Source organism: Gossypium arboreum, chromosome 5, assembly GCF_025698485.1.
Source record: "Gossypium arboreum isolate Shixiya-1 chromosome 5, ASM2569848v2, whole genome shotgun sequence".
Classification (NCBI taxonomy): domain Eukaryota; kingdom Viridiplantae; phylum Streptophyta; class Magnoliopsida; order Malvales; family Malvaceae; genus Gossypium; species Gossypium arboreum.
This window is the reverse complement of record NC_069074.1, coordinates 25395392-25408132: the sequence shown is the minus strand read 5'-3', so window position 1 is coordinate 25408132 and position 12741 is coordinate 25395392. Positions and strand designations below refer to the sequence as shown.

Genomic DNA, 12741 nt, shown 5'->3' with positions numbered 1-12741 from the left:
TGGCTTTTGAGATGGATCGTCTGGCTTTCTTCAAGTAATTCTTGGCGTGTGGTTCTGTATTCTAGAAAAGTTCTGGAAAGAGCGGCCTCTTTCTAGGTCACACTTAGGGTGTTTATATAGGTTTTGGATTGGCTTTCTTCCTCCCTAAGTACCCTTTTTCCGTGTAAAATACAACTCTTTGAAAAGGGACACGCCCGTGTGACGTTATTACCAGGCTATATTCGATCCGTTGAATTTCACACGGCCGTGTGGGCTCAATGGCCAGGCTCTGTGAATCGTGAAAACCTTGGTCGACACCCCCGAAAGCCACGGGCGTATGAGATGCCCATGTGGCAAGGCTTAGGCTGTGTCATGTTCTCAAATTGGTCTATTTTTGTCCCTTTTTAACTCGTTTTTGCCTCCTTTCGACTTTTGGTGCTCTCTTAAGTACAAAACATGAAAGAATCGGATTAAGAGCATCAAAATCCACAAATCTAGTAATAAACATCCATAAATATGCTAAGTATTTGGGGTATAGATATGTATAATTTGACGTTTATCAAATACCCCCACACTTAAGCATTTGCTTGTCCTTAAGCAAAATTCTCATTTACTGCTAGAATTCATCCTTCTCAATCACATAATTATTACTGATAATGCTACAAGTTATTCCACAAAAAATCATACAGTGAGAATTCAACTATAGGGGCATTAAAAGCCTCAAACAATCTAAATCGAATACTTTGACAACAAAATTTTAGGTAATCTCCTTCCTTCAAGTAATTAACTTTAGTCCTAAATATACAAGAGATGACATCCTCACTAAAGATTCACTCAAATCAATCACAGTGTTTAAGGTTCAAGATTAGGCACTCAATTGTCTAACATGAAAAGTTATTACCATAGGCTTGCATGAAAATTACATCTCCACCACTTGTAAATGATATGATACACTAATCAAAAGGTCTTTGCATGGTTGTAATGGGGTTTAGGTTGCAAGTATGGATACAAGCTGAAGAGAAAAGGGTTAGAATCGAGATAATTTCAATATAGTCCCCCACTATCAAAAACTTAATTACTGAACCACAAACAAATATCTAGAACTATTTTACATGAGTTCATGACAAATTTAGCTTGCTGAGAATTACAATATAATATTGAGTTTTTTTTAAGAACAAATCAAGTCAATACAATATGGAAATCAGATTTTATGATTCAGTAACAAAAAATGGTGAACATAGTGAGGTAACAATATTAAATTTAATCTCGATAAAAAGGGTCAAACTAAGTAAGAGGATTTCAACAATAATGAGTTAATGGGTTAATGATGAGGGTTAATCAAAGAAAAGGGTTAGTAGGCTCAAAAGGGGTTCACTAAGGGTTTAATTATGTGGGAAGGCTTTTTATGAAGTAAATGGGTTAAATCCTAAGTGCCTTTATCATCTCAGTATATCAAATCATACGTGTGATCTCGACATGTATAATCGAAGCAAGTTCTAGAATAACAGTTCAAAAATTTGGGTTTTTGATGCCATTCCTGTATACTTAATATTTCAAGATAATACCTCAATTTAGGAAAATAATCTAAAAAATTTTAGTTATTGAAATATCAACTTATCATGCTCGATTCTTTAAGGTCCTATAATCAAATAATCATGCATAATTCCCATAGTCTAATTCATGACATACCAACAATAATTGTAGATCAATCAGAATTTATTCGATCAAGATTATGAGAAAATCACTTAAGCATAAGACCAACTTCAGGGATTTGAGAATAATACAAAAAGTTAGGTTTCATGTTCACCCCCCACACTTAAGATGTACATTGCCCTCAATGTACAAAGATAGATTACTCAAAATAAAGAAAATCATAAGAGGAAAGGAGGTCAAACTCTCTGTTATATGGATGTGGAGCTTGATTCTGAGGCTGGAGTGTTTGGGAAAAGTAGTAACTACCATTGTTCTTGGCTAGATGAAGAAATTGGGTCGTTGAACATGGCACTCGTGAGGTATTGTTTCTCATTTGTTTCCTCATTCCGTAAAATATTCCTAGCAGCTTTGCTTGAAAGTCTGTAGAATCATGAATAGCTTATTAAGAGTTGGTGTGGAAGGGAGCGTAGTGGAATTACTTGTTAAAAATACTAGAAAATGGAAAAAGTAAAATTTACTAATATAGATATATCTTTCAAAATAAAATAATAATAAAATTGAAATGAAAATAAAAATTAAAAGAAAATAAAAATAAAATAAAATAAAAATAAGACTAAATAAATAAAAAAATAGGAGGATTTAATGATCCTTGCCGGTGGGGCCCTCAGGTAGTGGTGCTGGAGTAGCGATGTGGAAGTGCTGGCACAGCTGCTGCATCATGGCCTGCATGTCATCCATCTGTCTCTCACGTCGCCGATCTCACTCATGAATCATCTCGAACTGTGTAGTGCAATACTACTCGAAATGGGCGAGTCAGTCGGAAAGGTGTGCCAATGAAGCAGCCACATAAGCTGGTCGTTCCCTAGGTGGCGTGGTAGAAGGCTCCTTATGCTGTGGGGGAACATCATCAGGGATGTCCTCGAGATCCTCTTCGTCAATGGCGTACGAGAGACGGTACTGAGGAGGATCGGTCCCACGTCGGCGCTCGATTATCCTCATGTGTAACATAGTCGTGATGCCTTGTGGGGACATCTGACCTATCAGGGTAAGCGCTGATGAATGCGCCGCGGTGTTGAGGAGACCGAAGTGTCTGGCAAGGGGCGTCACGTAGGGGCTGATGGAGATCACTCCCTTCCTATGCTGCTCGGTCTAATGGCGTATGGTGAAAGCAATAAAGTAGGCTAAGTCGATCACGTGTGCATTCGCCATGCACCATAAATAGTAGGCGTCGTGGGAGTTGACGACCTCGATGCTCTCTCTCCTCCCGATCAAGGTGTATGCCAATATGGCATGGAGATATCGTAGGGAAGGGGGGAGAGCTGAGGCCTTCGAGCGGCTGGGGTCGTAGTTGGAAGAGAGTGGTGCCAAAGCCTTCCAGCACAAGGAGGGGGAGATGTGGATGTTGCGTGGTAGTACATTCATGTCCTCCTCCTCTATAAAGTCATCGGTGTAAAGTCCCAGAGCAACTCCAAACTCTGGGATACTCATCGAACGAACTAGACTGCCTAATCGGAAGTGAATGGTATCGGGGTCGTCATTGTTCGTCATCACCACCTGTAAATGAAAAGTAGAGCAAAATTCTAAGGTTAGCTCTAAATAAGTGGGCTCGGTGATAGTGAAGAACCGTTCTCATTGGTCTGTGGACAGGAGGGCGTGGATGGCATCAGCGAGCTAGACTTGCTCTAGGCAGCCCAGTCGATGCAGCAACCTGTGGTGATGGGTCGTGTGCGTAGTATTTGAAGCTTGTGGAAAGTCAAGGAACGGGTACCAAACTTCGGCTGTAGTACGCATCGAGGAAGAACCAGTCCCCTACGTCTCTTTGAGGATGGGACCGCGGCCTTTTTTCCTCTCGATGACGACATAATGTACCTGAAAATATATGAGCAGTGATGGAATCTACGATACATCAGTAGTTAAGCAAGAGGCCCAAAACTAGTATATGCTATTTAACGGCTTAAATAATTCAAATATAGAAAAAGTTAAAGTAAATTCCTAACTTGTCTAAAGCAAAACGTACAATATCTATGTAAAGCATGTAGAATACTAATGTAGCAATACAAATTGGAAAAATAAAGTTGAAAAAGTGAACCAATGACTGTTGTATGGCGGCGCACGGGCGTGTGATGGCGATCACAGGCGTGTGACGCGGAGAGGAAGCCATGTGGAGGAAAAATAGAGGGTATAGAGAAGGGAAAGAGGGGATTAATGCAAGGGGAATGGATTTCAGGGTGGTTTGAAGGTTGGAGACATGAGAATCTTGGGGATGGTAGCCGAAATAAAGATTAAAGAGTGGGGAGGAGGTGTTTTCAGCTAGGGTATTGAAAAGGGGAAGAAGATGAACAGTGGTCTGTTTATATAAGAGAGGGTCACACGGCCTTGGGCCACGCCCGTGTACTTTAAGTGTGAGCCCATTTTTTTCAAATTTTTCAATTTAGGTCGTACCCGGCTACTGTCCCACGCCCTTGTGTCTTGGGCGTGTGTGGCACACGGCCATGTCCCACGCCCGTGTGTCTTGGGCGTGTGTGGTACACGGCCATGCCTAGCTTTGTTCGTTTCTTCCACGCCCGTGTATTGTTGTACACGGCTGATTGGCACGAGCGTGCTGCACGCCAGTGTCGAAAAAACAGAATCGAGCCTTGTCCCTGGCATACCCATGGGTTTTCATTCCCACACCCGTGTGTTCCTATCAAGTTCACCCACGGCCATGTCGCACGGCCGTGGGGATTTATCACACCCCGTGTTTTGGGGAAATCATGTCCTGCTTCAACAAGGCCGTATCGCACGATCGTGTCTCTTTCCCTGTTTGGCCACGGCTTTAGGCATGCCTGTGTGTCTGGCCGTGTGTGCTAAAAACTTTGCAATTCAAAGATTTGAGTTAATTGACTCGAAGTTTGAGAAAATAAAAATAAAGAAATCAAAATATGTTAGTGCTCGGGTTGCCTCCCGAGAAACACTTATTTATAGTCTAAGCTCGACTCACCTCTCCGTTGAATGATCATGGTGGTTCGAGGAGTTCATACTCTTCATTTCTAGTGTCAATTTTAAAATAAGGTTTTAAATGGGTGTTGTTTACCTTAAAAGTTCCGAACTTAGGATGACTCACCTCCACTGTACCAAATGGAAAAATACTAAGTACCGTAAGAGGGATTTCCTTATTTGGTGTGGTAGTAACAAGGTGAGGATCGACGGCATCTAGTAAGACTGTATCGTCGACCTGAAGTTGATTAGGAGAGGTATCGGGCTTGTGTTTGTGTAGTTTCAATTTATCATGTGTTCTCAGTTTGTGTTCTCGCCATTCGTCTAGCTCCTCTATACGTAGCTTCGTTCTTCGTGGACGTCTTTGTTCTCTTCATGATAGTAGCAGACTGTCTTTATTGTCTTTGTTCGAGGAAGTTCCTACAAGGACGATTGAATATTAGTTTTATCATTGACAATTTTTATAGCATTATCTTGAGTCTTAGAGGTTTTGACTGAGTCACGTGCTTGAAGTGTTACTGCATCGTCACCTGCACGAAGTGTTAGCTCTCCTGTGCCTACATTAATAATGGTTCTGGCAGTTGCTAAAAATGGTTATCCTAAAATTAGAGGTTCCTCGTTATCCTCATCCATATCTAAGACAACGAAGTCTAATAGGTAAATAAATTTATCAATTGTAACGAGAATGTCTTCAATAATACCCTTAGGAAATCTAACTGTTTTGTCAGCCAATTGTATGCTCATCCTAGTATGTTTGGGTTTACCGAGACCTAGTCGTTTAAACATTTTATATGACATAACATTTATACTTGCCCCTAGATCAGCTAAAGCATTATTCACAAATAAACTACCAATTAAACAAGGAATTGAAAAACTCCCTGGATCTTTCAATTTGTTAAGTAGTTCATTTTTTAGAATAGCTGAGCAGACTGCATTGAGTTCCACATATGATGTAGCATCTAATTTCCTTTCATTGCTCAGAAGTTCCTTTAAGAATTTTGCTGAGTTGGGCATCTGCGAAAGAACTTCAATAAAGGGTAAGTTAATATGTAATTTCTTTAAGAGTTTGACAAACTTACCGAATTGTTCTTCTATTCTGTCTTTCGTCATCGCTTTAGGATATGACACATGAGATTCATGATTTGTACTGACCTGCTTGGGATCATTATTGTTTACCTTTTCTTGTCATTTGTTCATCACGTTGGCTTGCTGTATTTTTGGTTGGGGTGTAATGAATCCTTCCTTGTCTTGAGTGCTAATTGCATTGAGGTGTTCCCTCGGATTAGGTTCAGTATTACTTGGTAGGCTACCTTGTGGTCGTTCGGAGATTAGTTTGGACAACTGGCCTATCTGAGTTTCGAGTCCTTGGATCGATGCTTGTTGATTCTTAAGTGCTATCTCGGTATTTTGGAAACGGGTTTCTGACACCGAGATGAATTTAGAAAGCATCTCTTCATGGTTTGGTTTTTTCTCCTGTTGTAAGGTGGCTGTTGAAAACCCTGAGGATTTTGTGGCTTTTGATTCCCTTGACCTCCCCAGGAAAAATTGGGGTGGTTCCTCCAACCTACATTATAAGTATTACTGTATGGGTTATTTTGAGATCTAAAGTTATTATTACCTATATAATTGACTTGTTCCTCTTCGGTTGTGGGATTGAAGGATTCATATTCTGTATGCACACCTCCTCCGCTTGAGTCACACCTCATTACTGGATGTACCTGTATAGAACCAAGAAAACTATCAATCTTTTTATTGAGAAGTTCTACCTGATTAGAGAGCATGATGACTGAATCGATGTTATAGATGCCGGCTGTTTTCGTTGGCTTTGTCCTCATAACTTGCCACTGATAGTTGTCCAGTGACATCTCCTTTATGAATTCATAGGCATCTTCTGATGTTTTATTGTTGATGGTTCTGCCAGCAGCTGCGTCAATCATTTGTCTTGTCGAGAGATTCACACCATTGTAGAACGTTTGAACTTGTAGCCAGAGCGATAACCCATGGTGAGGACACCTTCTTAGTAAGTCCTTGCATCTCTCACATGCATCGTAAAGTGTTTCTAAATCCATCTGCACAAAAGAAGAGATATCATTACGCAATTTAGCTGTTTTAGCCGGCGGAAAATATTTTAGTAAAAACTTCTTGGTCATTTGTTCCCAAGTAGTGATAGACCCTCGTGGTAACGAGTTCAACCACTGTTTAGCTTTGTTTCTCAGTGAAAAGGGAAATAACCGAAGATGAATGGCATCATCAGAAACACCATTGATTTTGAATGTATCGCAAAATTCAAGAAAATTTGCCAAGTGCATGTTGGGATCATCATCCTGCAAACCATCAAACTGAACAAACTGATGTATCATCTGAATTGTGTTAGGTTTTAGTTCGAAATTATTCGCAGCAATAGCAGGTCTAACTATACTAGACTCAGTTTCTGTTAAAGAAGGTTTAGCATAATCATCATAGTACGTGGAGCAGGATTTTGATTAGCTGCAATTGCCGGAGGCAGCTGATCACCTGGGTTTTCAGCCATCTTGTAGGTTGGGTTTTGAGTATCGTTTTCTCAATCGTTTTCCGTATAGCGTAAACTACGCCTTATTTCCCTTTGATTTTTACGAATTGTACAATCGATATCTTCGTCAAAGAGTACTGGTCCTGACAGGTTTCTTCTAGTCATAAACTATAAAAACCTGCCAAGAGAGAGAAAAAAGTAAATTAATAAAAAATAAAATAAAATAAAATTGCAAGAAAAATAAATGGCTAAAGTAATAAAAATTTAGTGTTCCTAATATTTCAGATCCCCGGCGACGGCGCTAAAAACTTGATCGCGTGATTCGTAACAAGTAATAAATATTTATAATTAAGATCGAACCTAGACTAATTATTATCACGACAAAAAGGGAAGCGCACCTATCAAACAATAGTATAGTAACGGCAAGACCAGGATATCGTACCCAAGGGAACCAAAAGTACTAGTAATAACTATCTTTTTCTTATCTAACCTAGGAATAAAAGGGTTTGTTTATTAAACTAATTATCTAAACTAATTAACTGATTTAATTAAAGCAAAGAGAAAATTGGGAAAAATACTTGACGAAAAGCAATTGATAAAGACGACACCCAAGGAGGAATCTACCTAGATTTCACTTGTTATCTGACTCTGAGCCGGACGATTTATTCACTTAACTTGTTCCGTAGAGATCCCTAAGTTAAGTTATTATCACTATTCAAGACTAATAACGTCTAATCCCTAGATCGAATAACTGAGACTTTTCTCTAATTAACACTCTAGGGTTGCATTAACTCGATCTATGGATCCCCTTATTAGGTTTCACCCTAATCCAGCAAAATCCCGTAACCCTATTTCTAGGCGTTCGATCAACTTCGCTTAATTATACCAAATCTACTCTTAGGCAGGGTCTATTCCTCCTCTGCATAAGCACATCAAATCATGAATTAATACCCGGAATATTAACTCAAGTATTAAGAACACATAATTAAGAACAAATCAAGTATTTATCATACAGTTCAAATAATAATAACAAGATCCATCATAGGTTTTATCCCCCTTAGGCATCTAAGGGGTTTAGTTCATAATAAAATAGGAGTACATCTCAAAAGTATGAAAATAACAAAACATAAAGAAAACTCTAAAACCTCTGAAGGAATTCTGAGAGAGATCTTTAGTCTTGGAGTAGCTCCGGCTTTTGAGATGGATCATCTAACTTTCTTCAAGTAATTCCTAGCGTGTGGTTCTGTATTCCAGAAAAGTTCTAGAAAGAGTGGCCTCTTTCTAGGTCACACTTAGGGTGTTTATATAGGCTTTGGATTGGCTTTCTTCTGGCCTAAGTACCATTTTCTGTGTAAAATACAACTCTTTGAAAAAGGGACACGCCCGTGTGATGTGATTACCAGGACGTGTTCGATCCATTGAAATGCAAACGGCCGGATGGGCTCAATGGCCAGGCTGTGTGAATCTTGAAAACCTTGGTCGACACCCCCGAAGGCCACGGACGTTTGAGATGCCCGTATGGTAAGGCTTAGGTCGTGTCATCTTCTCGATTTGGTCCTTTTTTATCCCTTTTTAGCTTTTTTTTTTCTCCTTTCGACTCTTGGTGCTCTCATGAGTACAAAACATGAAATAACCGAATTAAGAGCACTAAAATCCACAAATCTAGTAATAAACATCCATAAATATGCTAAGTATTTGGGGTATAGATATGTATAATTTGGCGTTTATTAGAAAGCAATCAAGGAAGAACCTGTAAGACAATACTGCTGTTGAGTACGTGTGCAGGAGGGGCTATTGCACAAAAAAGTCAAGCTGCTGTGAAAAGTGTTCCTGTTGACTGTTGTGCAAGTCATATAGTAAAGGTATGTTAGTATATAACTTCTTGCTTTTAACCGAGGAAATGTACAAAGGAACATATAGAAGTTAAGATTCGAGATGAGGTAAATGAAGTTTATGTAGCTCAATGCAGAACAAAGCCTTCGAATTCGATGGAGTGAAACTAAATATTAAATAGAATTGAAATCCTCTAAGATAAAGATTAAACTTCTGTAGATGAAACAAGTGCAGAACCTATCATCCCAAAGACATAGCTTGCTCTGAATATTGGAGTGCCCCATTAAAATGGATAGGGTATTCTAATCCTAGTAACAATTACAAGAAACTATGAGCCGTTGGAAAGATTTAAATTAGTGGATTCAATCATAGCACAATCAAACAAGGAATGCAGGAAATCATAATCATACCATGGAGCTGAAGAAATTAGAAAAGATCGATCCATGTGGCAACTCTGTTTAGTGGTAATCTTAACATTATTGTAAACACCGGTATCTGATGCAAAAAAGCCCAGATAATACTGATGCAAAAAAGCAAAGCAAATCTCTCAGGTATCTGATGTGCCCTCGAATAGTAGATGCGCTTCAGATACTGCAGCAAGCAAAAATGTATTTTTGTCAAATTAATAAAAGAAGAATGTTAGTCTGGAACATTACGATATTGCTAATTTATATTTACCAGTTGAGAAATAACCAGCAGAATAAGCATAGGCAAACCGATTTCCACACAATTCCCGAGTTGTATCATAAGTTAATTGCATCAAAGCATAGTTCATGTTGGTATATTATTAGCACCAATCGAATCACAAAACTTTTAAAGAATATTACAAACAGGAAACCTCTTGCAAACAGACCAAGACCAAGGAGATAAACCACTGGCAACACAACTATAGGAGTAAAGAATCTAGAGAAGAAAAAGTGTAAAAATAAAATAAAATAAAGAACACACAGATTTTACGTGGAAACTCTTTCGAGAAAAAACCACGGGCAGAGGAGAAGAAAATTCACTATGTCGAATTCGAATTTAATTAAAAGAGGAATAGGTTATGTCTATTTATAGGCTTGTAAAGCCATATTCTAGTAAGATTGAAACACTTTGTTCTAATCAATATAAAATAGATGAAGTTTAATAAGGTTTAAAAAACCTTATTCTAAAATAAAATTGATAATACTCTAAAATGACGTATTTTATATATTAATCATGTGTTTATTTTGAGCTTGAGCCTACTAATTTGAGCTATTTATGTCTTTTTATCTTTTAGGGACTAAATTAGAGGCGAAAAGTAAATTCAAGGGCAAAAGCGTCAATTTGGAGATTAAATGGGCCAATATGCAACATGGGACAAATATGGTGCCAAAAGTACGAACATGGAAGGCACAAGGACTTAAAAGCAAATAGAAGAGATTTTATTTTGGAAGACTCTATTTTCTTTTATTATATTAGGATAATTAATATTAAGATAATTATTAGGATTATTCAAATTTAGGATTTTATTTTAATTATCTTTGTTTATCTTTAATTAAATGTATTTATCTTTTTAGAATTTAAGTTCAATTAGACTATCTCCCTAGCACTATAAATAGGGGGTGAAGTGACTCTATTTGGAGGATCTTTTTCTGTAAACACTCTCCCCCAAAAGTCTTTTGTTCTTTCATATTTCTTTTCAATAAAATTTCTTTTTCCATATTTTTATTTATTTTCTTTCCCACAATTATCATGAGCCACTAAAACCCTTCTAGCCAAAAGTTGTCAATATTTCCCCAAAAAAGGTTCTTGAGGCCTAGAATCCGTACTTAGCCTTCTCGCCAAGTATTCATCGTTTCTCACCACTGGTGACGCTTCATCCATGGCCCTTAAGTAAGCTTTTCAGCATATGCAAAGGCGGCCGCTTTGTATGTATTGGAAGGATTGCATAGTCGGTTCGTTAACTTACTGCGTCAGAGGTTGGCGAGCCAAAGAGACAAAATGGCGTGGGATTCGCCATTGAGAAGCGTTGATCTAGCATAGATTCTTGGCTAGAGTCAGTTCCTAAAAATCGTAAGTCTAATCTTTGGAGCTGGTGGTCGAGGCGTCCTCTTCCACTATAAGCGGCTTACTCGAGTCGAGAAGGATCATCCAAAAGCCAAGGATTGAGCCCAAGGCGGAATGAGACAACCGGAGGCTGGAACTTTCCCATAAGAATTTCTTTTCTCTTAAAACTCTCTTTATTATTTTTATTATTTTCGTAATCATAATTTCAATAAACTTTAAATTCTATTTTTATTTTATTTTCGCTTCCAAAATCAATTCTTAAATTCTATTTTTTATTTTTTTCCAGGAACGCAGGTTTTCTTGAGCACGATTCTGCCCAGGATTTCGAGAGACAAGCATTCGTATAATCCGGTCCCTGAGGATTCGACCCTACTTCCCCTTTACTATTTCTTTTTTTGGTGCTCTCAACGACCGCATCAAATTTTGGCGCCGTTGCCGGGGACCGGCAACATACTAATCTTGTTTTTCTTTGTTTTCTATGACCAGATCTGCTCCGGTACTCTTGCGTTCGACTCGTAAATCGAAAAGATCATGAAAGCTAATCGAAAGGAAACAAAACTAAGGAAAAGCGATCGATGGTGGTTGGAACTCAAAGCAATCCACCGCCGTAAATTAGAATCGACGACGAAGTAGAGTCTAGGGTTAACGAAAACCCTACTCAAACGTTAGAAAGTAAAGAAGAAGAAGTCGATTCCCCTGAAGAAGTGCTGAACACTAGGGTTGACGAAAACCCTAATTTAACACCTCAACTTATGGCTCAGACAATTCGGCAACTGGCCGAAGCGCCGACAGAACAACCGTCACTCTGCATCGCGTATCCTACTATGGATACTTATTTTGAATTAAAGTCAGGCTTGATTCAGCTACTGCCAACTTTTCGTGGGTTACAAAATGAAAACCCCCATAAGCATTTAAAAGAATTCCATATGGTTTGTTTGAGTATGAAACCTCAGGGGGTAACTGAGGATCAAATTAAATTGCGCTCTTTCCCTTTTTCCCTAGCTGATTCAGCTAGGGAATGGTTATTTTATTTACCTCCGGATCCATTACAACTTGGGTGATCTATCTCGTTTATTTCTTAATGTGTTTTTCCTGCATCATGAGCGGTGAGTTAAGAAGAGAAATCGTGGGCATAAGGCAAAAAGACGCAGAGACTCTATACGACTATTGGGAGCGATTTAAGAAGTTGTGTGCAAGTTGCCCACAATACTGATATATGAACGATCTTTGCTCCAAAGACTTTTATGAAGGCTTGAAACCCATGGAGATGAATATGGTAGATGCCGCGAGTGGAGGAGCGTTAGTCAACATGACTCCACAACAAGCAAGAGACTTAATCTCCACAATGGCTGCGAATTCCCAGCAATTTCGAGCCAATCCTAAACCCCCTAGAAGGGTTCACCAGCTAAGTAATTCTACCATTGAAGATAGACTTGATAGACTTACTAATATTGTGAATTCCCTTGTTACAGAAAAATCGAAACCAGCCCGAGTATGTGGAATATGTGCTACACCTGAACATACGACTGATGCGTGCCCTAGTCTGTGTGACGATTCTATAGCCCATTTAAATGCTGTGGGAAATTTTCCTGGGCCACCACAAAGACGATACGACCCTTACGCCAATACCTACAACCCAGGATGGAGGGACCACCCTAATTTTAGTTATGGGGCTAATCCACGATATAACCACCATACCAAAATCGGGCCCCACAACAATGCAAGATTCGTGTAATTCTTTAGAAACTTTGGTCAATAAA

General features: G+C 38.9%; 1 non-coding gene and 1 pseudogene across 1 annotated transcript; one reads left to right on the top strand and one right to left on the bottom strand.

Annotated features, from left to right (window-relative positions):
* The window catches only part of LOC108450859 (nucleobase-ascorbate transporter 3-like), a 53200-nt pseudogene that overhangs the window by 15080 nt on the left and 25379 nt on the right, over positions 1–12741 (bottom strand).
* On the top strand, positions 6604–6710 carry LOC128293500 (small nucleolar RNA R71). The gene has a single exon (XR_008283681.1). It is a non-coding gene; the product is annotated as a small nucleolar RNA R71 (small nucleolar RNA).